At 49.4% G+C, this 26604-nt stretch overlaps 1 long non-coding RNA gene and 2 pseudogenes across 1 annotated transcript in view; 2 read left to right on the top strand and 1 right to left on the bottom strand.

The window, feature by feature from the left end:
- Positions 1 to 314: 314 nt before the first annotated feature.
- The window catches only part of LOC146080799 (uncharacterized), a 256082-nt gene continuing 229792 nt past the window's right edge, over positions 315 to 26604 (bottom strand). Inside the window, exons 2-4 of the long non-coding RNA XR_014474988.1 lie at positions 16147 to 16209; positions 1530 to 1595; positions 315 to 1231 (exon numbers count right to left, since the gene is read on the bottom strand). This is a non-coding gene — a long non-coding RNA (uncharacterized LOC146080799). The remainder of the gene's footprint in view (positions 1232 to 1529; positions 1596 to 16146; positions 16210 to 26604) is intronic.
- Positions 7819 to 7966, top strand: LOC146006042 (5.8S ribosomal RNA; annotated as a pseudogene).
- On the top strand, positions 8303 to 11202 carry LOC146005923 (28S ribosomal RNA; annotated as a pseudogene).

Below are 26604 nucleotides of genomic sequence, written 5' to 3'. Positions count from 1 at the left end.
ATTCCAACATGTACCTTTGCTGTAAGTGTACTCATAAACAAATTTAGCAATACCATCTGTTTCCACCCACATTTAGCCTAATACACAGAGCCCAACAGATGCAGCTGGTGGTGCTGACCTATCCCTTGCTGTAATCAACCTTGTAAGTACATTTGTAACATGTATGAATTAAGTTTGCTCTAAAACATGGCTCACCTGGTGTTGTGGAACTACACGTGCCAGCATGCCTTGACACACAATAACCATTACAGTCTAAACAATGAGTGCCAGAGCTTGCTGGAATATGTAGTTCCACAACCTTTGACGGGCCAGAAGTTACCCAACACTACTTTTCAGCAATCCCATTGTCATATACCATTACACTATGTCATATTTCACACAACAATTGCTTTAAAAATAATACACAGACAAAATGGTATGCGTTTAGACATTTTTACTGCAGTATAGTATGTCATAAACAACCTGCATTTTTGTCACTCAAACATTCAAACTGTTGGGGGATGTAACAAGATGTATTGCATATTAGATGCAAATTAAAAATGTATAAAAAAATTCTCCCACCATCAGGCCACCCTAAACCACTTCTTGAAGCTGCACCCAGGCCACCCCGGGTCCTAATACTCTGATGGGGTGGGGAAGTGGGGGAGCCACTTACTGGGGTGCTAGATACACTACTCAGTGTAGATGCTGCTGCACCTATGACATTGCCTTCCATCTGCTGAAGTTGTGCCTGCATACCTATTAAGGCATTGGTCTGCGCTGTGCATGATTGGCTAAGTGCAGCTATACTTTGCGCAAGGCTGCCAATATGGCTATTCTGTTCCCTTACAGCAGAAGTAAGATCTGCAAAACGGGTGTCAATGCTATTAGCAATGCGCACATGAGTACCTACACCAACCAGTACACTCCTTGAAATTTTTCTTAATTGAAGAAAAGTGTGACGCATGTACCCCTGAATGTTCCCTATTTGCAGGCTTTGGGAGGCCATAAATTAAATTTGTTTCTCCTTGAAATTTACCAAGGAGTTAGCTACTTGTGCAGCAGAAGCTGCTGTATGGGGTGTGTTTGTGGGTGGGGGTGGGAGTCACCCCACTTGGGGGAAGATCACTCTGTGATGACGTCTGTATTTCCTCCTCAGCCGCAAAGGTCTCCACGGGTTCGAGAATGATGTCCATTTCGTCCAACATCATCATAGAGGATTCTGTTGGTTGTGTTCCTAGTTGTACATTACCTGTGGATACAGATGAAGAGGTAAGTACTGATGCATATATAGGCCAGTCTCTCTTCAGTACTGTTTTTGAAAAGGCTTGAGATGCTGAACGCACATACATAGGGGTATTATGTACTTGTACACATGTACCCCGATACTGCATGTAACATTGACATTAATAATAAGTGAGATGGCTAGGTCAGATTACATAAATTTCCGTTGCAATGTAGCAGCAGGAGATGAATGTAGTGTGAGATATTGTTGATGTGACATGGGTGTGTGTACTGTATGTGTAATGGCCTGTTTTTTGTTCATTTACCTTCCACAGATTCTGCACCAACGGGCCTTCTTTTCTTTGATGCGTGAGCACTTCGGGACGGACAATCTGTGAAAGGAAAGATGGGCAGCCATTATGTACCTTGCAATGGATAAGCATTTATGCCAAAAATATATTGAAATTACATTACTGGACAATACTTCCTTTGGTTAAGGACTACATTATTTAGTCCCCACATTATTTGACATATGTTTTGGTACTCTTTACCCAATTGACCCGATTTTCCATAGGGAACAATGTTAAAAGGCCCACAGAGGCCAAATAGCCACCCTGAAGTGTGAAATGGCCCCCCCCCAATTGTTAACGCCACCCCACGATCAACGTCAACCCGAAGTGTGGCGAGCGCAGTGAGCCTGCGAGAGGCGGCGGTACGCGTCCTCCGACCTTTTCATACCCCCACTATCCACGTCGGCGTGGAGGTGAGAATAGAAAGTGTGGCGAGCGCAGCGAGCCCGAAGCATGGCGAGCGCAGCGCGCCCCGTGAGGGGACGCGGACACCTGTGAAACCCGCGAGGGGACGCGTATGGAAGTTTTTTTTTTCCGGGGGGGGGGGGGGGGGGGGGAGACGCTTTAACGTGCCCAGGGACACTTCCACAGCCCTGGGCATGAGTCCCAGGCTCGAGTAGGGAAGCAGTTTCAAAGTATTTTCAAAGTGCTTTTTTCACTGTTTGGATGCATTTCTCCGGGCGACCAGCGGGGGGCTCCGGTCCCCGGGGATGATCTCCCCCGGGCCTGGGTCACCTTCTCCGGGCAGCGTGGGTGGAAATCTGGAAGTTTTTTTTTCAGGGGAAGACGCTTTAACGTGCCCAAGGACACTTCCAAAGCCCTGGGCATGAGTCCCAGGCTCGAGTTGGGGAGCAGTTTCAAAGTATTTTCAAAGTGCTTTTTTCACTGTGGATGCATTTCTCTGGGCGACCAGCGGGGGGATCCGGCCCAGGGTCCCAGGGTGACCTCCCCCAGGCCAAGGCTACCTTCCCCGGGCAGCGTGGGGTGGAAAACTGAAAGTTTTTTTTTCAGGGGGAAGACGCTTTAACGTGCCCAGGGACACTTCCACAGCCCTGGGCATGAGTCCCAGGCTCGAGTGGGGGAGCAGTTTCAAAGTGCTTTTTTCACTGTGGATGCATTTCTCTGGGCGACCAGCGGGGGGGATCCGGTCCCCGGACCCGGGGATGATCTCCCCCGGGCTCGGGTCACCTTCCCCGGGCAGCGTGGGGTGGAAATCTGGAAGTTTTTTTTTCAGGGGGAAGACGCTTCAACGTGCCCAGGGACACTTCCACAGCCCTGGGCATGAGTCCCAGGCTCGAGTGGGGGAGCAGTTTCAAAGTGCTTTTTTCACTGATTGGATGCATTTCTTTGGGCGACCAGCGGTGGGGGATCCGGTCCACGGACCCGGGTCACCTTCCCCGGGCAGCGTGGGGTGGAAATCTGGAAGTTTTTTTTTCAGGGGGAAGACGCTTCAACGTGCCCAGGGACACTTCCACAGCCCTGGGCATGAGTCCCAGGCTCGAGTGGGGGAGCAGTTTCAAAGTATTTTCAAAGTGCTTTTTTCACTGTTTGCATTTCTCCGATGTCCCTGGACCCCGGGATGACATCTCCAGGGCCCAGGCTTGCTTCCCCAGGTAGAGCGGGGTGGTTTTCTGGAAGTTTATTTTCAAGAGGGGAAGGCGCTTCAGCTTGCCCATGGACACTTCCATAGCCCTGGGCATGAATCCCGGGCTTGAGTGGGTGATCGATTTCAAAGTATTTTTTCTTGATTCTCGCGGAGCCTGTTCCTGGGGCGTGAGAAGCCCCTCTTCCCCTGGGGATGCCTGGAGCTCGTTGGGGGCTCCCCGTGCGCAGCTATCCCAGCCTGAGCTCCATGAGCCCGGCCCGGAACTCACCTGGGTCCGAGAGGGGGCCTCCGGCTCCCTCGTGCCCGAAGGAGGGAACCGAGAGACGAGGGTGCCTTGTCCTGGCTCGCAGTCGCCCCCCGGTGGTGCGTGATATATTGCACTTTGTGGAAGTCTTTTCTATGAGAACGAACCTGCCCCTCTGCGGCCGGAGGTCGGTTCCAGGAGGGCGGGAGGAGGATGCTCCAAGTACCGGTAAAGTGACGCGCGCCACTCACATGCAGCTACCCACCGGAGCACCCCTCCTGGAGATATATAGGAGGGATGAAATCTGCCAGCAGGCGGAGGAAAGATGGAAGTTAGAGATGGGCCTTCTTTCGTTCCCCGCTACCTCGATCGATGTGGCACCCCGGCCGAAGAGATGCATCCAACCGGTGAAAAAAAAAAACTTTGCTTCAGCTTGCCCATGGACACTTCCATAGCCCTGGGCATGAATCCCGGGCTTGAGTGGGTGATCGATTTCAAAGTATTTTTTCTTGATTCTCGCGGAGCCTGTTCCTGGGGCGTGAGAAGCCCCTCTTCCCCTGGGGATGCCTGGAGCTCGTTGGGGGCTCCCCGTGCGCAGCTATCCCAGCCTGAGCTCCATGAGCCCGGCCCGGAACTCACCCGGGTCCGAGAGGGGGCCTCCCGCTCCCTCGTGCCCGAAGGAGGGAACCGAGAGACGAGGGTGCCTTGTCCTGGCTCGCAGTCGCCCCCCGGTGGTGCGTGATATATTGCACTTTGTGGAAGTCTTTTCTATGAGAATGAACCTGCCCCTCTGCGGCCGGAGGTCGGTTCCAGGAGGGCGGGAGGAGGATGCTCCAAGTACCGGTAAAGTGACGCGCGCCACTCACATGCAGCTACCCACCGGAGCACCCCTCCTGGAGATATATAGGAGGGATGAAATCTGCCAGCAGGCGGAGGAAAGATGGAAGTTAGAGATGGGCCTTCTTTCGTTCCCCGCTACCTCGATCGATGTGGCACCCCGGCCGAAGAGATGCATCCAACCGGTGAAAAAAAAAAAACTTTGCTTCAGCTTGCCCATGGACACTTCCATAGCCCTGGGCATGAATCCCGGGCTTGAGTGGGTGATCGATTTCAAAGTATTTTTTCTTGATTCTCGCGGAGCCTGTTCCTGGGGCGTGAGAAGCCCCTCTTCCCCTGGGGATGCCTGGAGCTCGTTGGGAGCTCCCCGTGCGCAGCTATCCCAGCCTGAGCTCCATGAGCCCGGCCCGGAACTCACCCGGGTCCGAGAGGGGGCCTCCCGCTCCCTCGTGCCCGAAGGAGGGAACCGAGAGACGAGGGTGCCTTGTCCTGGCTCGCAGTCGCCCCCCGGTGGTGCGTGATATATTGCACTTTGTGGAAGTCTTTTCTATGAGAACGAACCTGCCCCTCTGCGGCCGGAGGTCGGTTCCAGGAGGGCGGGAGGAGGATGCTCCAAGTACCGGTAAAGTGACGCGCGCCACTCACATGCAGCTACCCACCGGAGCACCCCTCCTGGAGATATATAGGAGGGATGAAATCTGCCAGCAGGCGGAGGAAAGATGGAAGTTAGAGATGGGCCTTCTTTCGTTCCCCGCTACCTCGATCGATGTGGCACCCCGGCCGAAGAGATGCATCCAACCGGTGAAAAAAAAAAACTTTGCTTCAGCTTGCCCATGGACACTTCCATAGCCCTGGGCATGAATCCCGGGCTTGAGTGGGTGATCGATTTCAAAGTATTTTTTCTTGATTCTCGCGGAGCCTGTTCCTGGGGCGTGAGAAGCCCCTCTTCCCCTGGGGATGCCTGGAGCTCGTTGGGAGCTCCCCGTGCGCAGCTATCCCAGCCTGAGCTCCATGAGCCCGGCCCGGAACTCACCCGGGTCCGAGAGGGGGCCTCCCGCTCCCTCGTGCCCGAAGGAGGGAACCGAGAGACGAGGGTGCCTTGTCCTGGCTCGCAGTCGCCCCCCAGTGGTGCGTGATATATTGCACTTTGTGGAAGTCTTTTCTATGAGAACGAACCTGCCCCTCTGCGGCCGGAGGTCGGTTCCAGGAGGGCGGGAGGAGGATGCTCCAAGTACCGGTAAAGTGACGCGCGCCACTCACATGCAGCTACCCACCGGAGCACCCCTCCTGGAGATATATAGGAGGGATGAAATCTGCCAGCAGGCGGAGGAAAGATGGAAGTTAGAGATGGGCCTTCTTTCGTTCCCCGCTACCTCGATCGATGTGGCACCCCGGCCGAAGAGATGCATCCAACCGGTGAAAAAAAAAACTTTGCTTCAGCTTGCCCATGGACACTTCCATAGCCCTGGGCATGAATCCCGGGCTTGAGTGGGTGATCGATTTCAAAGTATTTTTTCTTGATTCTCGCGGAGCCTGTTCCTGGGGCGTGAGAAGCCCCTCTTCCCCTGGGGATGCCTGGAGCTCGTTGGGGGCTCCCCGTGCGCAGCTATCCCAGCCTGAGCTCCATGAGCCCGGCCCGGAACTCACCCGGGTCCGAGGCAATTTATGGAAGTTCCTCAGATGAGTGCAAACAGGCCTCCCTCGGGCCGTGGAACAGGCAAATGGAAATGATGCCTGAGTAATGAAAAAAAGGTACATAGATTGGGAGGGTGTCTGAGCCACAGATCAACCCAGCCTGCAGAGCTTGTTTCTATGGGTGTGAAACCAATAATGCATGGAGCTTTTAATCGGGTGTTTTTCACTGCAAAACACACCCTGCTTTCCGTGAGAGGGAGGTTTGCCTGGCTGAGGGGACCAGAGCCCAGGGAGGTGTGGGCCGGCTCTTGGGTGCCCCCTGGCAGTGTAGACAAGTAGTGCAATTTATGCAAGTTAATCAGATGTACGGTGCACCCAGAACTTCTCCAAGTGAGTTGGTCTGGTCTTCGTAAGGTACTCATACTCCTGGCCTGAGCGGAGTTAAAAACAAAAAGGGCCTTTATCTGTAATTTGATCGATGTGGCAACCTGCACCCCGGCGGGGAGGGTTATTCACTCGGCAGGAGACCAGGGTCCCAGTCGGCTTCAGGTGAACCCAACGCTCCCTCTGCCCACGGTGCACCCAGAACTTCTCCTAGTGAGTTGGTCTGGTCTTGGTAAGGTGTCTGCCTAATGCTCCTCGCCTGCAACAGCGTTGAAGGAGATTGGGTGAATCTGACCCTGTACGGTGTGGTCTGCTCTGTCTGCAAACCTACAGGTGCCTGCCTAAACCGGGAATGCTAGCAAGTGAGGTTCTCAGCCTTGCACCCTGGTGGAGCACATAATTTCCTAGGAACTATATGAGCAGTGCCAATGGCTGGGGCTCACTGGCCCTGGAGAGGGCTTTAAGCACTGCCCAATATGGTGGCCACATCGAAGGGCAGAGGTAGAGTGAGAGCATGGATAGGGGAGCTTTGCAGGGCTAAGAGAAAAGCATAGACTTTTCAGGTAGTGAGAGGCTCTATTGGCGGGAGCAGGCGGAAGCTGTGCGTGAAGTGGACGTGGTATGTGACAGCTTTTGACACCCTTTCACCCACCCTCGGTTAAGATTAAACCAGCCAGGTATGGATCGGGATGTGGTGGGTTGAGGTAATGTGGTCTCCTTGAAGGCCCGGTGCCGGGGTAACTGAGGTGACCACAGGCTATTAATAAATCACACACACTCCCTGAGAGGGCTTGCATTGGTTTTTCAGTTGTTGGGTGAGGAGAAAAATGGTGATAGCAGGTGAATCGGGCCCTGTGGTTATGCCAACCTCTCACTCAGCATGCGGACGGTCGCTAGCCTGCCAACGGTCTACCTCATTGCCCTCCGCTTGAAGGCTGCCCCAATGCATGCCTCTTACCTCTGCCATTGCACCATCTGGTGGCACACACTGCTTTCGAAACACCTGATGGATGGGCCCAGCCCTGGGCTTCCAGGAACCCAAGAGATACATGCTTGATCCTGCCAGTAGCATATGCTTGTCTTAAATGAGTACAGTTTTAATCCCTCAACCAGGACCCATTGGATGGCAATTCTGGTGCCAGCAGCTGCTATAATTATAGCTCCAACAGCATGTTTTCAACTCGCTGCAGTGGCGGGATATGCATCAGATGGAGGATAAGGGAAGGTGGCTGCGGGGCCCACCCTCTCTACCGTGGCAGCAACGCAACCACCCCATCTCGGGCACACCCACTTCAGCAGTCCCCTCCAGGCCGATCTGGGTAACACTCACATCCTCCCCGCCCCGGAGAGGGGGAGGGGGTGGTAGGTTGAGAAGACCTAAGACGCAGTGCCTCCCTGCCAGGAGTGCTGCACAGGCAAGGTATGTGCTCCGCGGCCCACACCTCTGCCATGCAGCAAGATTCCCGGCAGGACAGAGTGTCCGGGCGCCCAGACACTCTGACCCTTTCGAAACACAGAGTGCCCCTGTTGACCAAAGTGAAAAGCAAAGTGAAAACTACAACTCTCAGTGGTGGATCACTCGTCTAGCGCGTTGATGAAGACCACAGCTAGTTGTGGTAATCAGTGTGAATTGCATTGCTCATCGACTCTTTGAACGCACCTTGCGGCCCCTGGGTTCCTCCTGGGGCTATGCCTGTCTGATGGTCCCTATATCAATCGCTCACGATCGTTTCGGCGGCGTGCAGCGCAGCTGGGGCTGTTGCAGTCAGCCACCGCCCCCCTCTCCTGCAGGGGGGGGCCTGGCTGCCTTCATTCCCCCAAAGGCAGACCCGTTCTCTTTTCCCTTTTCCTGGGACATGATGGCTTCACCCTCTGGGCGTCCCGAGGTCAAATCAGGGCGGCCTGGGGGAGAGCTGGCATGCACTGTGAGAGGGTCTGGAGGCGGAGAGAGAATGCTGCGGGAGGAGGGTGGTGGTGGGAGGGGGTTATACCCCTCCCAGCTGCCACTCCTGCCCCCACCTCCTGGCGCCATTCTCACAACTGAGACCGCAGAACAGACATGTCGACCCGCTAAATTTAAGCATATTAATAAGCGGAGGAAAAGAAACTAACTAGGATTCCCCAAGTAATGTTGAGTGAAAAGGGAAAAGCCCAGCGCCGAATCCCTGCACGCCTGGTGGGCACGGGAAATGTGGCGTACGGAAGACTGGACCCACCCCAGTGTTGCTGGGGTTCTTGCTCGGGAACCATTCTGAGCAAAGAACAGCCCAGAGACGGTGATAGGCAATTGGTGGAACCCAGTCTTCCCGGAGTCGGGCTGCTTAAGAATGCAGCCCAAAGCGGGTGGTAAACTCCATCTAAGGCTAAATACTGGCGCAACAACGACAAGTACCATAAGGGAAAGTTAAAAAGAACTTTGAAGAGAAAGTTCAAGGCGTGAAACTGTTGAGAGGTTAACGGGTGAGATCTGATCGATCTGCCCAGAGGATTAAAAACGGCGGGTGAGACTTCCTGGGTTTTTAGGCCCCTGTATGCTACACCGTCCCCTTGTGGGAGGGTGGCCAGCAGCAGGGGAATACGGCCCGGGAGGTCCAAGCCCCGCATTTCCTCTGCGGTGGTGCACTGCGAATGGCTCCAGGTCGGCTGGAAAAATGGCACGGAGGCCGTAGGCGGTTGCACAGCTTTAAAGCCCCCTCCTGGCAAGGACAGCCTCTGGGGCCATGGGAGACGACTGCCTCTGTGCCTTTGATGTTGAACCATCCCAAATCCTGTCCCACTCCTGAAGACATCAGGAATCGGGGTAAGGAAGAGGGATGGGGCCACTCGCTCCCAGCAGTGCTGCCCACTAGGGTAGACTGCCCTCAGCGTGCCCTAAACCATGCTGCAGAGGTGGGAGGGCCACAACTAGGGGCGCAAGCAGTCCGCGGTGATGTTGGTGTCCCACCCGACCGTCTTAAAAAACGGACCAAGTAGTCTAACGCGTACGCGAGTCAAAGGGCACGAGCGAACCCCATGGCGCAATGAGGGCGAGAGTCGGAATCCCCCGGCTGAGGTGGGATCCTGCCACTGTGGGCGGGCGAACCACCGGCCCGCCTTGCCCCACTCCATTGGGGAGGCGGCGCTTGAGCATGCGCGATAGGACCCGAAAGATGGTGAGATTTATACTTCGGAAGGGCAAATCAAGTGGAAACTCTGGCGGATAGAGTTGAAAGACTAATCGAACCATCTAGTTGCTGGTTTCCTCCAAAGTTTCCCTCAGCAACGATAGCTGGTGCTGGTTGGTTACACGCATGGACTGAGAGCACCCAGTGGGCCACTTCTGGTAAGCAGGACTGGCACTGTGGGAAGAACTGAATACTGAACGCCGGGTTAAGGCGACTGATGCCGATGCTCATCAGACCCCAGAAAAGGTGTTGGTTGATATAGACTTCCGGATGGCGACCATGGCAGTCAGAACCCGCGAAAAAGTGTGTACTAACACACCTGCCAAATCAACTAGCCCTAAAATGGAGCATCGAGCCCATACCCGGCCATCGCTGGCATTGGCTAGCCCGCGGGGGTTATGCTGCGATGAGTAGGAGGGCCGCCACGGTGAGCGTAGAAGCCTGTGGCGAGAGCCTGGGTGGAGCTGCCGTGGGTGCATATCTTGGTGGTAGTAGCAAATAGTCTCAAGGTGTGAATGAACAGCCTCTTAGGTTAGAAGTAGGTAAGGGAAGTCAGCAAGTCAGATCTGTAACTTCGGGATAAAGATTGGCTCTAAGGCCTGGATCGGTCGGGCTAGGGCAAGAAGTGGGGCTGGGTGCGTGCCGCGACTAGATGAGGCGCCCCCTTCCAGCACCTGTGCGTTGACTGTCACCTCCCTTGGGGGCAGGTGCAGGCTGGCAGGCAGCAGCAGGGGCTTCCAGATGGGCGGCAACTCTGGACATGTACCGCACCCGTCCCGTGGATTGCCCCAGCTGCAGCGGGCACCTCTCCTCCCGAGCTCCCCCTCAATACATCTGCTCTCCCCCTTGCAGGGAAAGCAGGTCGACGGGAGGGGAGACCAGGGTGGCGTTGTCCCGCCTCGACTGGTCCTGCGCTGCTGACTAAGAGCTGCAATGTGATTTCTGCCCAGTGCTCTGAATGTCAAAGTGAAGAAATTCAATGAAGTGCGGGTAAATGGCAGGAGTAACTATTAGCGATGCAGGTGAGCGAGATTCCCTCTGTCCCTACCTACTATCTAGCGAAACCACTGCCAATGACACGGGAGTGGCATTAGCGGGGAAAATAACCCTGTGGAGCTTGACTCTAGTCTGCGATTGTGAAGAGAGATGATGAGATGTAGAATAAGTGGGAGGCACCCAGTCCCCTACTGCAGAGGGGCCATGGGAGCCAACAATGAAATACCACTACTCTCATAACTTTTCACTTACCCGGAGCGGTGGGAGGGTGAAGCCCCAAGACCATCCGCTGCGGGGACAGTGGCAGGTTGGGAGTTTTGACAGGGAAACCTGGGTTTAGACCGTTGTGAAGACAGGTTAGTTTTACCCCACTGAAGTGGTGTTGTCACTATAGTAATTCTGCGTGGTGCGAGAGAAACAGCAGGTTCAGACATTTGGTGTATGTGCTTGGCTGAGTAGCCAATGGGGCACATAAGCTACCATCTGGGGTATTCCGATAAAATACCAACTAATGTGTGACGATACTAAAGCGCCGTCGAGCCACGGTTGGCCTGGGATAGTCGGACCTGGGGGCCAGGGTCCGGCACGTAGGGCCCGATCGCCACGGGAACGGAGCGTGGACGGAAGTGGGCCACCTCTCTCCCGCAGCACATCTCTTATTCGCAGGGTACCCGGTGCTAAATCCTTTGGAAACGACCTGATTCTGGGTCAGGGATTTGTACGTAGCAGAGCAGCGCCCGCGCTGCGATCTATTGAAAATCATCCCTCGAGCCAAGCATTTGTCAGCCTTCGGGGGTGGCGCGCCGGGGCGTCCCGAGCGTGCGCCACGCACCCGACCTTTCTAGGCCTGGCACGACCCCTTGGCCTTTACCACGAGTCAGCTCCACCGCCGAAGGGGAGGTCGGAGTGAGGGGGATCTTAGACCTAAGAAGGCTGTTTCAGCTATATTATAATTTAGGGGAGCTACCCATCCGCCGCTGGGCCATTTAGCCTGTTCTAAATGCTCCATTAGCACAGCAAGGTAGTGCAGTGAAACAACAGAAAGAACTATAAACCAAGCGCAGGAAAAAACAAACAGGGCTAGTGGTTGTCCTTGCTGCTATCCTAGAAGGGATACTCAACCCTTCTTAAACCAAAAAAGCCAAAAATACATACAAATAGACAGCGCAGACTGGACACTCAATAACCCATTAGTTAAAATTTAAATCTGTTTATTTAGTATAAATCTCTTAGAATTATAAACAAATTTTAAAAAGAGATCACCGGCCGGTGGGGTTCATACAATACATAGCATTTTTCACAAAATGACATAAAAAAAATAAAATAGATGAAAAATAGGAGCAGCATTCAATAAGGACTCATTCCAGCTTGGTTAAGCATACATAGGGTTAGTTGCTTGTTAAGCAGGGTTAGATGGAATCAGGCTTTTTGCCAGAAGGCTGTTAATTGACAGGTTGTTATGCTGTGCTGCCTGCACAGACCTTGCTTTCAGCAGCTTGATATTAGATTAGTCAGTCAGCCATGCGTTTAGGTTAAAGTTAGTGACAGATTTGGCACATATAAGCAGAAAAAAACAAGCAAACAGATATACTTATGCTTTGTTCTGCAGCTCGTGGAATGCTGTGTATTTGTAATCCACTTGGGGAATGAAAACTTGCCCTGCCTTGAGTGGTGTTCCCAGCTGGTTTGCTCGAATTGCCTTCAGCTATATCCAGAACGCTCCGGCTTCCAAGTACCCCACACTCAAGGCAGAGCAAGTTTTCATTCCCCAAGTGGATTACAAATACACAGCATTCCACGAGCTGCAGAACAAAGCATAAGTATATCTGTTTGCTTGTTTTTTTCTGCTTATATGTGCCAAATCTGTCACTAACTTTAACCTAAACCCATGGCTGACTGACTAATCTAATATCAAGCTGCTAAAAGCAAGGTCTGTGCAGGCAGCACAGCATAACAACCTGTCAATTAACAGCCTTCTGGCAAAAAGCCTGATTCCATCTAACCCTGCTTTAACAAGCAACTAACCCTATGTATGCTTAACCAAGCCGGAATGAGTCATTATAAGTGCGGTCGGGCAACAGGGAAATGGTTCAAGGAGTCTGGGGAACTATTGAATGTGGCCTGCACACATTTTTTAGGTGGTGACTGAGATATTCAGAAAAGACAGTTTGTTAGAATAAAAGGGTGATTGTTTGGCCAGTGACCAGGTTTCCTGGAGGCAGACTGTAAAAAAGATCACGGAGGCAAAAGTACTGGAAACCAGTAAAGGTGTGAAGTGCTTAACACTCAGGTTTGCTGGTCCCAACAGGGACATGACTTTTATGAGGCAAGCAGTTCAGATGACTGCAGCAAGGATGAGACATCTTCGGGAAAAAGAAAAACATTATGCTATTTGTCTAGGTTCTTTCCTGAAAAAGGGATAGTACACCAAGAAAATAATTTGCTTAAGGCTATAATCAAAAATGCAAGGAAGCCATCCACTGCAGTTGGAAAAAGAAACAGCCACCTTCCCAATGGAAAAAATATTTAAATCGTCCCGCCTAAATCTAAAATATATTTCCATCTTCCCACTAATTGTATGGGGTTTGGATAATTTGGTCTACAGCATGTTGGTGGACAAGCATTAGATTGACACCACTAGGTTGACATGGGACAGGGTCGACACAAGCATCAGATCGACAGTGTCTAGGTCAACAGTCAAAATGGGGTTTTTCACTGTTTTTTTGGTACTTGTGTATTATCTGGGCGCCCGATATATCGCATGCCACTAGTTAAGGCATGCGATGCGATGGGACCCGGTTTTGAGCCTTTCCCGAGAGGAGTGTACAATTTTAATATCGCGTTGCATCGCATGCCTTAACTAGTGGCATGCGATGCGCGATTATACCCGATATTACATTGTACAGGCACCCTGATGGGTGATGTGAAATGCCGCCCCCCCCCCCCATTGTTAACGCCACCCCAAAATCAATGCCAACCCGAAGCGTAGCGCGGCGGTACGCGTCCTCCGACCTTTTCATGCCCCCACTATCCACGTCGGTGTGGAGTTGATTTTATATAGTGTGGAGAGTGCAGCGTGCCCTGCGAGTGGACGCGTATTACTTCACATGTATTCCGCGTCCGCTCGCCACGCTTCGGGCTCGGTGGCTCGCCACACTATATAAAATCAACTCCACGCCGACGTTGATAGTGGGGGTATGAAAAGGTCGGAGGATGCATACCGCCGCCCCTCGCAGGCTCGCCACGCTTCAGGTTGGCATTGATAGTGGGGTGGCGTTAATAATTGGGGGGCCATTCAATCATAGTAATCACCCATCAGGGTGGGTGTACAATCAAAAATAGGGTCTGGGGGTGGGGGGGCATTTAACATAGGAATCAGGCATCTGGGTGCCTGTGCGATTAAAAATCGTGTCCAATCGCGTCGCATGCGATATGATTGTATGCGATGCAACGCAATTTTTTAACGTGCAATAAAAAAAAACGGGCGTCAAGATAAATACACAAGTACCATTTTTTTTACCTAGATGTCGACATGGTCACAGTTTCAAGTGCACCGCATCGCTCTCCATGCTCCTCCCGCCATGCCCTAGTGGATGGTAGGGCATGAAATAATGCCTGTTGGCACATGTCGGCTCAAACAGTGAAAAACCCCATGTCGACCTACACACTGTCGACCTAATGATTGTGTCGACCTAGACCCAGGTCGACCATCATGCTGTAGATCAAATGACCGTATCCCATTGTATGAGTGGGCAGAAATCTGAGTGCAATTGCTGCAGCCTAAAACTAGGTCAGTCTCCCTCACACCACAGAAGAAAATTGAACAAGGTTAATTGTGACAATGCTCAGGCACTCCATGCCTTTTTGTACAACCCTGAGAATTGGCACAGGCTGATGACAGGGGTTGGGCTGATTGAGTTTTAAGGTGCCCATTCACTAGGGCAATATTTTGAGTTTTAAGGTGCCCATTCACTAGGGCAATATTTCCGGTGGCAGATGAACAGGGCCCAAATCGCTGTGGTATTGCCCTTGTGTATGGGGACCTAGTGCATCTAGTTTTGAGCAGAATGGAAAAACCAATGGATGTAGTCATTAGAATTACATTAAAAATATTTACACTAAAATGTCAACAGTTATGTTGACATTGTTAAAAGGTCAGGTCATGGGTTCAATCCCCACCATGGCTCTAACTGTGCGGAGTTTGTATATTCTCCCCGTGCTTGCGTGGGTTTACTCCGGGTACTCCGGTTTCCTCCCACAATCCAAAAATATACAGATAGGTTAATTGGCTTCCAAAAAAAAAAAAAAAAAAACGTTATGTTGACATTGTTAAAAGGTCAACTTGACAACAAGTCGACAGTCTTGGAATGGCAACATGTCTATTGACATTAGAAACAGACATGGGAGGGGAAGGGTTATGTGTGTACACACGGTCAGATATGCCGTGCTATGCGAGTCACGATACGATCAGATTGTATCGGGACTCGCATCGCACGTCATCGATGGATTGGCACAATTTAGACTACATAATGCAGATCTGCACTATATAGTCTTGGCTGCCCTCTCGATTTGACGGCCGACTTAGACTCACACGGGAGCGCGCATCAGGCTCGCAAGCCCTAAAAAAGCATGCAATATGGCTTCCGATGTTTACTATATCAGCAACATCGGAAGCCATATCTGCCCGTGTGTACACACTATTAGATAACAGGGTGGGAAACAGACTTGTGGGGCGATTCAGGTCGCACAGGTCCGAATTTGGCCCAGATGGTGGGGGCCTGGATATGTAATAATGCGCATGTGCAAAGCCCAGCAGCGAGCACCTTCTGTGAATTTTTCATTCGCCGGGGTGCTCGTTGTCTGATTGACAGGCAGGGGGGCATTTCAGAGTGGGTACCCAGCATTTCTTGGGGGTGCCCACAAAAATGGTTGGCGTCCATAGAAAGATAAGCACCTGCCCCCCAACTTGGCCATCTCCGTTCAAGAAAAAAAAAATGAAGTCCTGGCCTACTCTTTGAATAGAGAAAACCATCAAATGATTTTTCCTCTGTGCGGGCACATGAGAGCGGATATGTAAGCATACACACCTGATTGTGGCATAGTAAGGGGATTCTGGGGACAGGGGGCATGCGTTCGGCAGGCTGGTGTGAACCTGCTCACTAGGCAGTGAATATATGCAGCCTAGCTAGCAGGTCTGAATTGGGCCCTGTGACTGTATTTAGATTTGGTTGAGGGGTGTTCAAACCGAAAACAAAATAGCAGCATAAAAATAAAGCAGCCAATATATGCACTGCACATAAAAAAATTCAAATAAAACAAAATCACCCAAATATGATCCTATAACTACGTACACACCAGAACGATCATGATCGGACACATTTTCAGATGTACGGCCAGGCTTTTAACTAGTTGCACATCATCACCATTTACAAACAATATATTTGTAGATGTATGGCCAGCTTTAGCCATCATTTTGCCAGGCTTTTAAGTAGTTGCACATAATCACCATTTACAAACAAAAATAAAAACACTTGCCTCCTGTTAATGAATTGCACCCAGATCATTTTAGTTGAATGGTAACTCGGAGAATCGCCAGTTAGCTGTCCCAGGCACGGTACAGTGACACACATGGTTGGTGCTGTACAGGAGCAATACACAGCGACCGCACATTCGGCAGAATCGAGCATACACTAACTGACTACGGCAGCAGGCGCACACAACACTTACCCAGCGCCAGCAGAATTTGTTTTTCCCGGATAAACGCGTCACCACATCGCAGCTGGCGCAGACCTATCGCAGTTCTCGTTTTACAGCCTGCGGAAAAGGCTGCAGAGTACAGAGAGGAGTCATTGGCTTAATGCACGGCGGCCACCGATTGGTTGTAAATCGAATGTCAGGGAGGAGCTGGGTGCTGTTACGCTCAGTTAATTGCAGCCAATCATTTCTGAACCGGTACATAATTACATAGCGCTTCTCTTACCTCAATCCGGCTAATATAAAAATTGGGATAAGCCTTTTAATTGGTAAAGTCCGTGTCATTGTTTTCCATAGGGGGAGTACGTACTGTACATCATTATAGTTACCTCTGAACTAATAGTCGTGCCGTGAAAGTTTGTTATTGTAGAGTTGAGGTGCAGTGCTAAGCACAGTAGTAGGGACTGAGGTGGAGCTCAGAAAAACTATTTGACCCTCACCTATTGATGCCCAAAACATTGAGCACTAGGTGTTTGGGGAACATCGATAGTCGATGGACATCCCTAGTGCAGAATAGCGGGGTATGGGTAAAAACCGGACCAGGACAAAACCCCCGGACCGCCGGACCAGACATCAAACTCTGCATTTTGGAGCTTGTAGCGTCCGGTCCAGGGGGTGTCCTGTCCGGGGATGTCCTGTCCTGGGGGGCTGCCTGTGACACCTGTCACCAGGTAGAGGAGGGGTAGAATAAAGCCTCCCTGTATGGTCCGGGCATGTAGCAAAAACCGGACGGTCTGGACCACACGGGGAGGCTGTAATCTCCCCTTCCACATGTCCCTGATGATAGCTATCACAGGGACCCCCCTGGACAAGACACCCCCCAACAGGACACCCCCCGGACCGGACCCTATAAGCTCCGGACTGCAGATTTTGATGTCCTGTCCGGCGGTCCGGAGTCTGGTCCGGTTTTTACATAGTCCCAGAATAGCGGGGGAATTAATAGAGACTGAGGGGTGCAATGACAATGAGGGTGCAGCACAGAGGGGCGCAGTGGTAAGGACCGAGATGTAGCCCAGAGGAGCGCAGTGGTAAGGTCTGAGGGGCAGCTAGGGTTGCCACCTCACTCATCATCGATTCCTGGAAATCATACCTCTCCCCTCATCCCAATGCGGTGCAGCGCGGCTCTGCGCAGCGTGCCGACGTCAGAGGTCACACTGTGCAGGCCGCATAGGATGTCTCCATGCTGTGACTGACCCCGGCACGAATACCCGCCCGTAGCGATAACCATTGTTGCCATAGCCATCGATGGTTGGCATCGATGGCAATTCAGCAACTGGCCATCGATAGTGCTAAACTATGCAATGGATGACCATCAATATTTTTACATATCGATGGTCATTCATTGTGTTTGATTGATTGGCCTTTGGGTCAATCAAAACATGGGGCGGGGTTTCACCGGTGTCGGGGGGCGGAGCTATGCTCAGTGTCCCGGCACTTTTGAAAAAAAAAGCAAAACATCATTTTGCTGTTCCATCGATGGAGGGAAACCATCTGGTTCTCCCCCATCGATGGCAAAAGTATTCGACATCGGCCATGAACCATCAATGATTTCAAATCATCGATAGTCGATGGCCATCCCTACCGCCCCGGCCACAGACCGCCGGCGCCCACCCGCCCAGCAGCGGACCAGCCCGCTCCCCATCAACACAGCTCGTCTTCCCGCCGGGCTCCATCTCCCCTGCTCGCCCACCCACCGGCTCCCGGCCGCACCACGCAGTGAGTAAATATGCGGGGCGGCCAAGGCGTGTTTTTTATATTAGGGAGCCGGGATTGGAAAAAATGCCCCGGGATTGGCTTCCTTAGTACGTACCCTTCTCTCCATGTGAGACATGTAAATAAAAGGAATAAACAAAACAAGGTGTAGTCCTGTATCTGATAAAACAAGTAAAATTATCATGGGGGGGTTTAAAAAAAAAAAGTCCCTCTCTTCCACTTCATGTAAGTGCCTGTTTCAGATGAATAAATTCTATGGGGTTCACCCCGTGTCACCAAAGATAGGGTATTCATACATGTATTTTGTAAAGAAAGACTGCACTTATAAGAACCAGGTGCATGTAGGTCTGAATTAACGCTCACCACTTGCTTGTAAACAAATATATTTATTAAAAAGTATTAAATTCATATACATTTATTTTTGCAATAAAATATACACATACAATCAATACTCGGTGGCCACCTATATTGTGTAAATTAATAAAACAGTATTACTACTCGATCAAAGAAGCTTTCTTTGGGCTTGTAGGCTCTAAATATCAAAATGAAATTAGCTTATTCCAAGAGGGACAATAATATAAGCCAGTAGGATAGTATCCAGTCTCCGCTTGTGAGCTTTATAAGGTAAATGTCCACTGCACTTTAATGAAGTTTTATACTCACAGACTCCACGTTTGATGTAAATACTGGGCTGGGCAGTTGTTTGAATTAGCAGGGAGGCAGGAGAGCTTATGTGAATTAGCTGTGTCCGTAGCTCTCCGTTCTACACCCGCAATAGCAGACGCTAAGACGCTGAACCAATCCCCAGCAGTTCTAGTCAGTCCAGATACCGCGTCTCTCACTCGCGGCTGGAGTCTCCTCCGTCAAGCGTCTGCCCAGCCCGTAGAACTGCAGAGTGGCGTCTCTCACCTGCCCTTTTGCACCAGCAACACGATAGCGCTGGGTCTGTGTTTCAGTAATACTTGGTGTGCAGGTTCAGTTGGAGATGACAATTAGCGGTGATAAGATAACTGGCAGAGAGTCCCTTCTTGGATCCAAAGTTTGCCGGGCAAGTTCCCACTAAGGCATTTTGCTCTATTAGAGCTTTTTCAAAGCCTCTGTAAACTTTGGTTTGAAATTATAGGACTGTTTTCACATTTAACCCTGACTGCAGACATTTCATTTAACACTATATAAACACGTGTGTGTGTAAGTACTAGGATGGTACTCTTTGAAAAAGCTCCAATAGAGCGTCTGCCACCGGAAATATTGCCCTAGTGAATGGGCACCTTAAAATTCAATCAGCCCAACTTTGCCCTGTCATCAGTCTGTGCCAATTCTCAGGGTTGTACAAAAAGGTTGTGATTTCTCTGTTTGCATATTTATAGAAACAATAAATGTAGTATCTTTTGCTCACTGAGGGCCTTGCGTACCATCTCCAATGCGCAGGCGCGACGACTCCACAACGCTCACGGATGGGTCTTTCCGTGCGAAAAAACCTGTACGCGAGAGTACGGTCACTGTGGGCGGAATAGGGGCGTGTTGAGGGGAGTGGCCGAAATAATGAGTATTATAATAATATTATATATTATAATGAATAACCTATATTGTGTAAATTAATAAAACAGTATTACTACTCGATCAAAGAAGCTTTCTTTGGGCTTGTAGGCTCTAAATATCAAAATGAAATTAGCTTATTCCAAGAGGGACAATAATATAAGCCAGTAGGATAGTATCCAGTCTCCGCTTGTGAGCTTTATAAGGTAAATGGTAATAGGTGAGAAAGCAGTTTGTGTGCAGGTGAGGTAACTCCTGCATTAGTAGGTAAAAGCAGGTCCAGAACAATGATTTCCTCATGGAGTGGGTGAGGTAGGCAAACAAGTGTCAAAAGGGACATTTGTGTAGGAATGCATATGTGTCCTCCCTAAAAAAACAGTCATGTCTTGGTACTGTTGCTTTTGTCAAAAGCACTGACTGTAATTCATTTATAGGAGCCGATAGTAACCATCACTATAATTGGCTAAAAAGTGTGCCCAATAGCCAATTCCAACGCATCAGTCGGAATTGTACTGATGTTACAGTCTATGATGGTCAGGCTAAAAATCTGGAGGATCAATTTTTGAGTAAAGGTTATGATAAACAGATGGTTGCCAGGGCAAAAAATAAGGGGAGGGATCTACTTTCTAACAGAGGTAGAGAACCTAACCCCATCAGACCCAGGAACACTAATACCGATGTGGCATTTATAACCCAACTGACCAGCCAGCATAAGCAATTTGAGCAGATTATCCGCAAGCATTGGCAAATTCTTACCAATGATCCTCTTCTTAATAAATACATCACGCACAACCCTAAGTTTGTGTACAGAAGAGCAAGGAACCTTAAGGATAACATTGTCAGCAGTGCTATCAATACACCTACACCATACAACCCCATTAAATCCAAAGGGTTTTATCGATGTGGTACATGTAGCCTCTGCAGACTATGCAAAAGTCCAGTGTCAGTGATTCAACAGTACCAATCCACTTCCACTGGCAGGGTATATAACATTGAAGAATTTATATCTTGCAATAGCAAATACTGTATTTACCTGCTAGAATGTGACTGTTCTAAACAGTACATAGGTAAAACTAAGCGAGTTCTGAAGGTGAGAATGGCAGAGCATGTCAGAAACATTAAGAAGGGCCTGGAGTCCCATAATGTTTCTGCACATTTTAAACAACTACATGCATGCGATATCTCACATCTCAGATCTTTTTGTGGGATCCATACTGTAAAAACCCACTGGAGGATAGATAACAGAGATCTTAGGCTGTCCCAATTGGAGATGAAGTCCATATATGATCTTAAGACCCTCGAACCAAGAGGGATCAATATGGACTTCGAACTCAAATGCTTCTTGTAAATCTATGCATTATTTGTGATGGGTACCTGGTTATCTGTATATTAATGCAGTTTCTCTTTATTTTCTGTATGATTACCGGTAACAATGGATACCTGTACACCACGATCGTGTGTTCCGATGTTACTATGGCAACCTGACGCACGCAGTCAACGTGAGAGACTGGCTGCGTTCCAACTGATAAAACATGGGCGCCCTCTACACTTCCGCCTGCGTTCCACGGACGTCACATCCTATGGAACCAGGAAGAGACGGATCAGATGGACTCCGATACGTCATATCCGGTTTCAGCGCAAAATCAACTTGGCTGACATCTGACTTCCAGAGATGTAGAAAACACGGAAGAAAGAGAGTCGCCTTAAGATATTGTTGATGCATATATTGTCATATATCCATGTGGTTGCCAGCTGTCTATTTGTTTTTATTTAGGATACGTGTTAGAGATAGCACTGTCGTATTGTATTAGCACTATGTTGGTTTATTATTGGGAAATCCGGTACACGTTTTTATTGCAACTTTTTTTAGACTAATCAGGACAGGTATATATACCTGTTCAGATCCCACTTCCTCCATACCTTGAAAAAGGGCCATATTACAGGCTCGAAACGCGTTGGTAGGAGGAACAGCGTCTGTGCACCTTGGGGACTCCAGTGTCTTTTTTTCATCTGACACCCACTCTCGTCTCAATCCCGGGTGAGTGGGAAGTGGTGGACTTGTTCCCTTTGGACCCCCTCAGTGCATTGACCCCCTTTTTTATTGGCTTTTGCCATTTTTAAATTTTATCTGCATTTTTTATGGATTGTACATATCTGCTGTGACCCGAATAAAAAGTTTTTTCCACTTATCTGGATCCGAGTGAATTGGGCTATCCGCCGACTGACCAGAGTGAAAGAAACCTTTTGTGGACCATAGGGCACAGATATAAGGTGAGCTCTAATCTGTTTAGAGTGAAAGGCTGGAGAGAGATTTGGAAAAAGAAACCTTTACGTGCCTATAGGGCTTTTGCAGAGAGGTCAGTTACAGGGGGTTAATCCCTCGTATGTGGTCTATTTGCCCTACCCTCACCCTCATATTGGAGTGACGTCTACCAGGTTCCAGCTTGGGGAGACCAGTAGTATAGGACAGCGCAAGTGTCTTCATCATTTTTTGCTTGGATGTCTTGGTACATGTTAAAGATGTGTGAATCGGCCAAACATGATAAAATTGCTTGTGAACAAACATGTTTAAATATTTAAATATATGAGTTTTCAGTGTCATAAGTAGATGTAGGAATCCTTTGTTAGAGATATGTGATTGCAATAATGTGATTGGTGGCATCTTACATCCAGAGTGTAGTAAAATCCAATTCATAGCAGATCAGAAAGTGGTACAGTTCTGTATTTTGGGTACTATACAAAGATTGTGTGCAAAATAGTGGGCATGGGCTTAAAACATTGCTGAAACATCCTTTGTAGCTGTTAGATGTGGTTTATGTATTTGTATCAGAAATACAAAACATATGTTTGTATTAGAGTGAACACGTTGACACATGTCGACTTGTGTAGATTGAGTGTGCTACTGTGTAAAGTATATGAAAACACGTAGTGAATGTGTATAAATGTTTAACAAATACCTAACTTAGCATATATAAGCAGCTCTTTAAATGATTCTTACCTTAAATGAAACAAAGCTTTTAATGTAGAGAAGTGTAGAAAGATATGCATCCAATGTGTTTGAGTGCTGTGTGTAGCTTGCAGGTAGTGAAATAATGTAGAAAAATAGAGCTGCACACCCAACAGGAGTATTAAAAACAATTTATTACAATTACACACGTACAATACAGAAATAAAAAATAAGTAAAAATACAATAAAAACACAAAATATGAAAAATAGAGGGGTGGATTATACAACCGGTCGTATTAGCTGTATTCCAGTCCTGGTAGTGTTGGTATCAGGTTAGTATTGTTAAAAACATATGATGTTACTGACAGTCACTGTGCATTCCCGGATTTTCATATCATTATTAGAAACGTGATAAACTGCAGTATTTGTTAGTAGTTTGATGGAGTTTTAATAACTTTTTACGTCTGGCCAGACAATAATTGGTACCTTACAGATGACCTTGTGCTGCTACGTCCTGTCCTCCCAGTTGATGGCGCTGATTAGCCAGATTCTCAACTTTATCCGGAGTATGGTTCTCAGGAAAGCTGGTCACAGTGTACTCAAAGGTATCGGTCCTCTTAGGTATATTGCCGGTGGACTTGTACTCTAACGCGTTTCCCCGCCTTTTTTGGTTATCAGCGGCTTCTTCAGAGAGTCTGCAAGTGGCAAGAAATAATGGTTTGGACTTAATAGACTGCAGCATTGCTTATTACATTCAGGTGTATGTGTTTGAGTAGTAATCAGCATAAATTAGCAGACCCAGGCGTCCGCTGTCAAGCGGTATCTGTAGGGGTGGTCTGAGGTGGCGGTGGCGGCCGCCTGTTTTGTGTCCAAAAATGAACGGTGCTTTAGCCGAGCGAGCGGTAGTAGCACCGCACATTTTTGGTGCACACCCCCGTGTACGCCCATTTTCCCTCATTATTTCGGCCACTCCCCTCAACACGCCCCTATTCCGCCCACAGTGACCGTACTCTCGCGTACAGGTTTTTTCGCACGGAAAGACCCGTCCGTGAGCGTTGTGGAGTCGTCGCGCCTGCGCATTGGAGATGGTTCGCAAGGCCCTCAGTGAGCAAAAGATACTACATTTATTGTTTCTATAAATATGCAAACAGAGAAATCACAACCTTTTTGTACAACCCTGAGAATTGGCACAGACTGATGACAGGGGTTGGGCTGATTGAATTTTAAGGTGCCCATTCACTAGGGCAATATTTCCGGTGGCAGACGCTCTATTGGAGCTTTTTCAAAGAGTACCATCCTAGTACTTACACACACACGTGTTTATATAGTGTTAAATGAAATGTCTGCAGTCAGGGTTAAATGTGAAAACAGTCCTATAATTTCAAACCAAAGTTTACAGAGGCTTTGAAAAAGCTCTAATAGAGCAAAATGCCTTAGTGGGAACTTGCCCGGCAAACTTTGGATCCAAGAAGGGACTCTCTGCCAGTTATCTTATCACCGCTAATTGTCATCTCCAACTGAACCTGCACACCAAGTATTACTGAAACACAGACCCAGCGCTATCGTGTTGCTGGTGCAAAAGGGCAGGTGAGAGACGCCACTCTGCAGTTCTACGGGCTGGGCAGACGCTTGACGGAGGAGACTCCAGCCGCGAGTGAGAGACGCGGTATCTGGACTGACTAGAACTGCTGGGGATTGGTTCAGCGTCTTAGCGTCTGCTATTGCGGGTGTAGAACGGAGAGCTACGGACACAGCTAATTCACATAAGCTCTCCTGCCTCCCTGCTAATTCAAACAACTGCCCAGCCCAGTATTTACATCAAACATGGAGTCTGTGAGTATAAAACTTCATTAAAGTGCAGTGGACATTTACCTTATAAAGCTCACAAGCGGAGACTGGATACTATCCTACTGGCTTATATTATTGTCCCTCTTGGAATAAGCTAATTTCATTTTGATATTTAGAGCCTACAAGCCCAAAAAAAGCTTCTTTGATCGAGTAGTAATACTGTTTTATTAATTTACACAATATAGGTGGCCACCGAGTATTGATTGTATGTGTATATTTTATTGCAAAAATAAATGTATATGAATTTAATACTTTTTAATAAATATATTTGTTTACAAGCAAGTGGTGAGCGTTAATTCAGACCTACATGCACCTGGTTCTTATAAGTGCAGTCTTTCTTTACAAAATACATGTATGAATACCCTATCTTTGGTGACACGGGGTGAACCCCATAGAATTTATTCATCTGAAACAGGCACTTACATGAAGTGGAAGAGAGGGACTTTTTTTTTTTTTTTTTAAACCCCCCCCATGATAATTTTACTTGTTTTATAAGATACAGGACTACACATTGTTTTGTTTATTCCTTTTATTTACATGTCTCACATGGAGAGAAGGGTACGTACTAAGGAAGCCAATCCCGGGGCATTTTTTCCAATCCCGGCTCCCTAATATAAAAAACACGCCTTGGCCGCCCCGCATATTTACTCACTGCGTGGTGCGGCCGGGAGCCGGTGGGTGGGCGAGCAGGGGAGATGGAGCCCGTCGGGAAGACGAGCTGTGTTGATGGGGAGCGGGCTGGTCCGCTGCTGGGCGGGTGGGCGCCGGCGGTCTGTGGCCGGGGCGGTAGGGATGGCCATCGACTATCGATGATTTGAAATCATTGATGGTTCATGGCCGATGTCGAATACTTTTGCCATCGATGGGGGAGAACCAGATGGTTTCCCTCCATCGATGGAACAGCAAAATGATGTTTTGCTTTTTTTTCAAAAGTGCCGGGACACTGAGCATAGCTCCGCCCCCGACACCGGTGAAACCCCGCCCCATGTTTTGATTGACCCAAAGGCCAATCAATCAAACACAATGAATGACCATCGATATGTAAAAATATTGATGGTCATCCATTGCATAGTTTAGCACTATCGATGGCCAGTTGCTGAATTGCCATCGATGCCAACCATCGATGGCTATGGCAACGATGGTTATCGCTACAGGCGGGTATTCGTGCCGGGGTCAGTCACAGCATGGAGACATCCTATGCGGCCTGCACAGTGTGACCTCTGACGTCGGCACGCTGCGCAGAGCCGCGCTGCACCACATTGGGATGAGGGGAGAGGTATGATTTCCAGGAATCGATGATGAGTGAGGTGGCAACCCTAGCTGCCCCTCAGACCTTACCACTGCGCTCCTCTGGGCTACATCTCGGTCCTTACCACTGCGCCCCTCTGTGCTGCACCCTCAGTCCCTGTCATTGCACCCCTCAGTCTCTATTAATTCCCCCGCTATTCTGGGACTATGTAAAAACCGGACCAGACTCCGGAACGCCGGACAGGACATCAAAATCTGCAGTCCGGAGCTTATAGGGTCCGGTCCGGGGGGTGTCCTGTTGGGGGGTGTCTTGTCCAGGGGGGTCCCTGTGATATCTATCATCAGGGACATGTGGAAGGGGAGATTACAGCCTCCCCGTGTGGTCCAGACCGTCCGGTTTTTGCTACATGCCCGGACCATACAGGGAGGCTTTATTCTACCCCTCCTCCTCTACCTGGTGACAGGTGTCACAGGCAGCCCCCCAGGACAGGACATCCCCGGACCGGACACCCCCTGGACCGGACGCTACAAGCTCCAAAATGCAGAGTTTGATGTCTGGTCCGGGGGTTTTGTCCTGGTCCGGTTTTTACCCATACCCCGCTATTCTGCACTAGGGATGTCCATCGACTATCGATGTTCCCCAAACACCTAGTGCTCAATGTTTTGGGCATCAATAGGTGAGGGTCAAATAGTTTTTCTGAGCTCCACCTCAGTCCCTACTCCTGTGCTTAGCACTGCACCTCAACTCTACAATAACAAACTTTCACGGCACGACTATTAGTTCAGAGGTAACTATAATGATGTACAGTACGTACTCCCCCTATGGAAAACAATGACACGGACTTTACCAATTAAAAGGCTTATCCCAATTTTTATATTAGCCGGATTGAGGTAAGAGAAGCGCTATGTAATTATGTACCGGTTCAGAAATGATTGGCTGCAATTAACTGAGCGTAGCAGCACCCAGCTCCTCCCTGACATTCGATTTACAACCAATCGGTGGCCGCCGTGCATTAAGCCAATGACTCCTCTCTGTACTCTGCAGCCTTTTCCGCAGGCTGTAAAACGAGAACTGCGATAGGTCTGCGCCAGCTGCGATGTGGTGACGCGTTGATCCGGGAAAAACAAATTCTGCTGGC

Source organism: Crinia signifera, chromosome 5, assembly GCF_055691185.1.
Source record: "Crinia signifera chromosome 5, ASM5569118v1, whole genome shotgun sequence".
Classification (NCBI taxonomy): Eukaryota; Metazoa; Chordata; class Amphibia; order Anura; family Myobatrachidae; genus Crinia; species Crinia signifera.
This window is presented reverse-complemented; position numbering and strand designations above follow the sequence as displayed.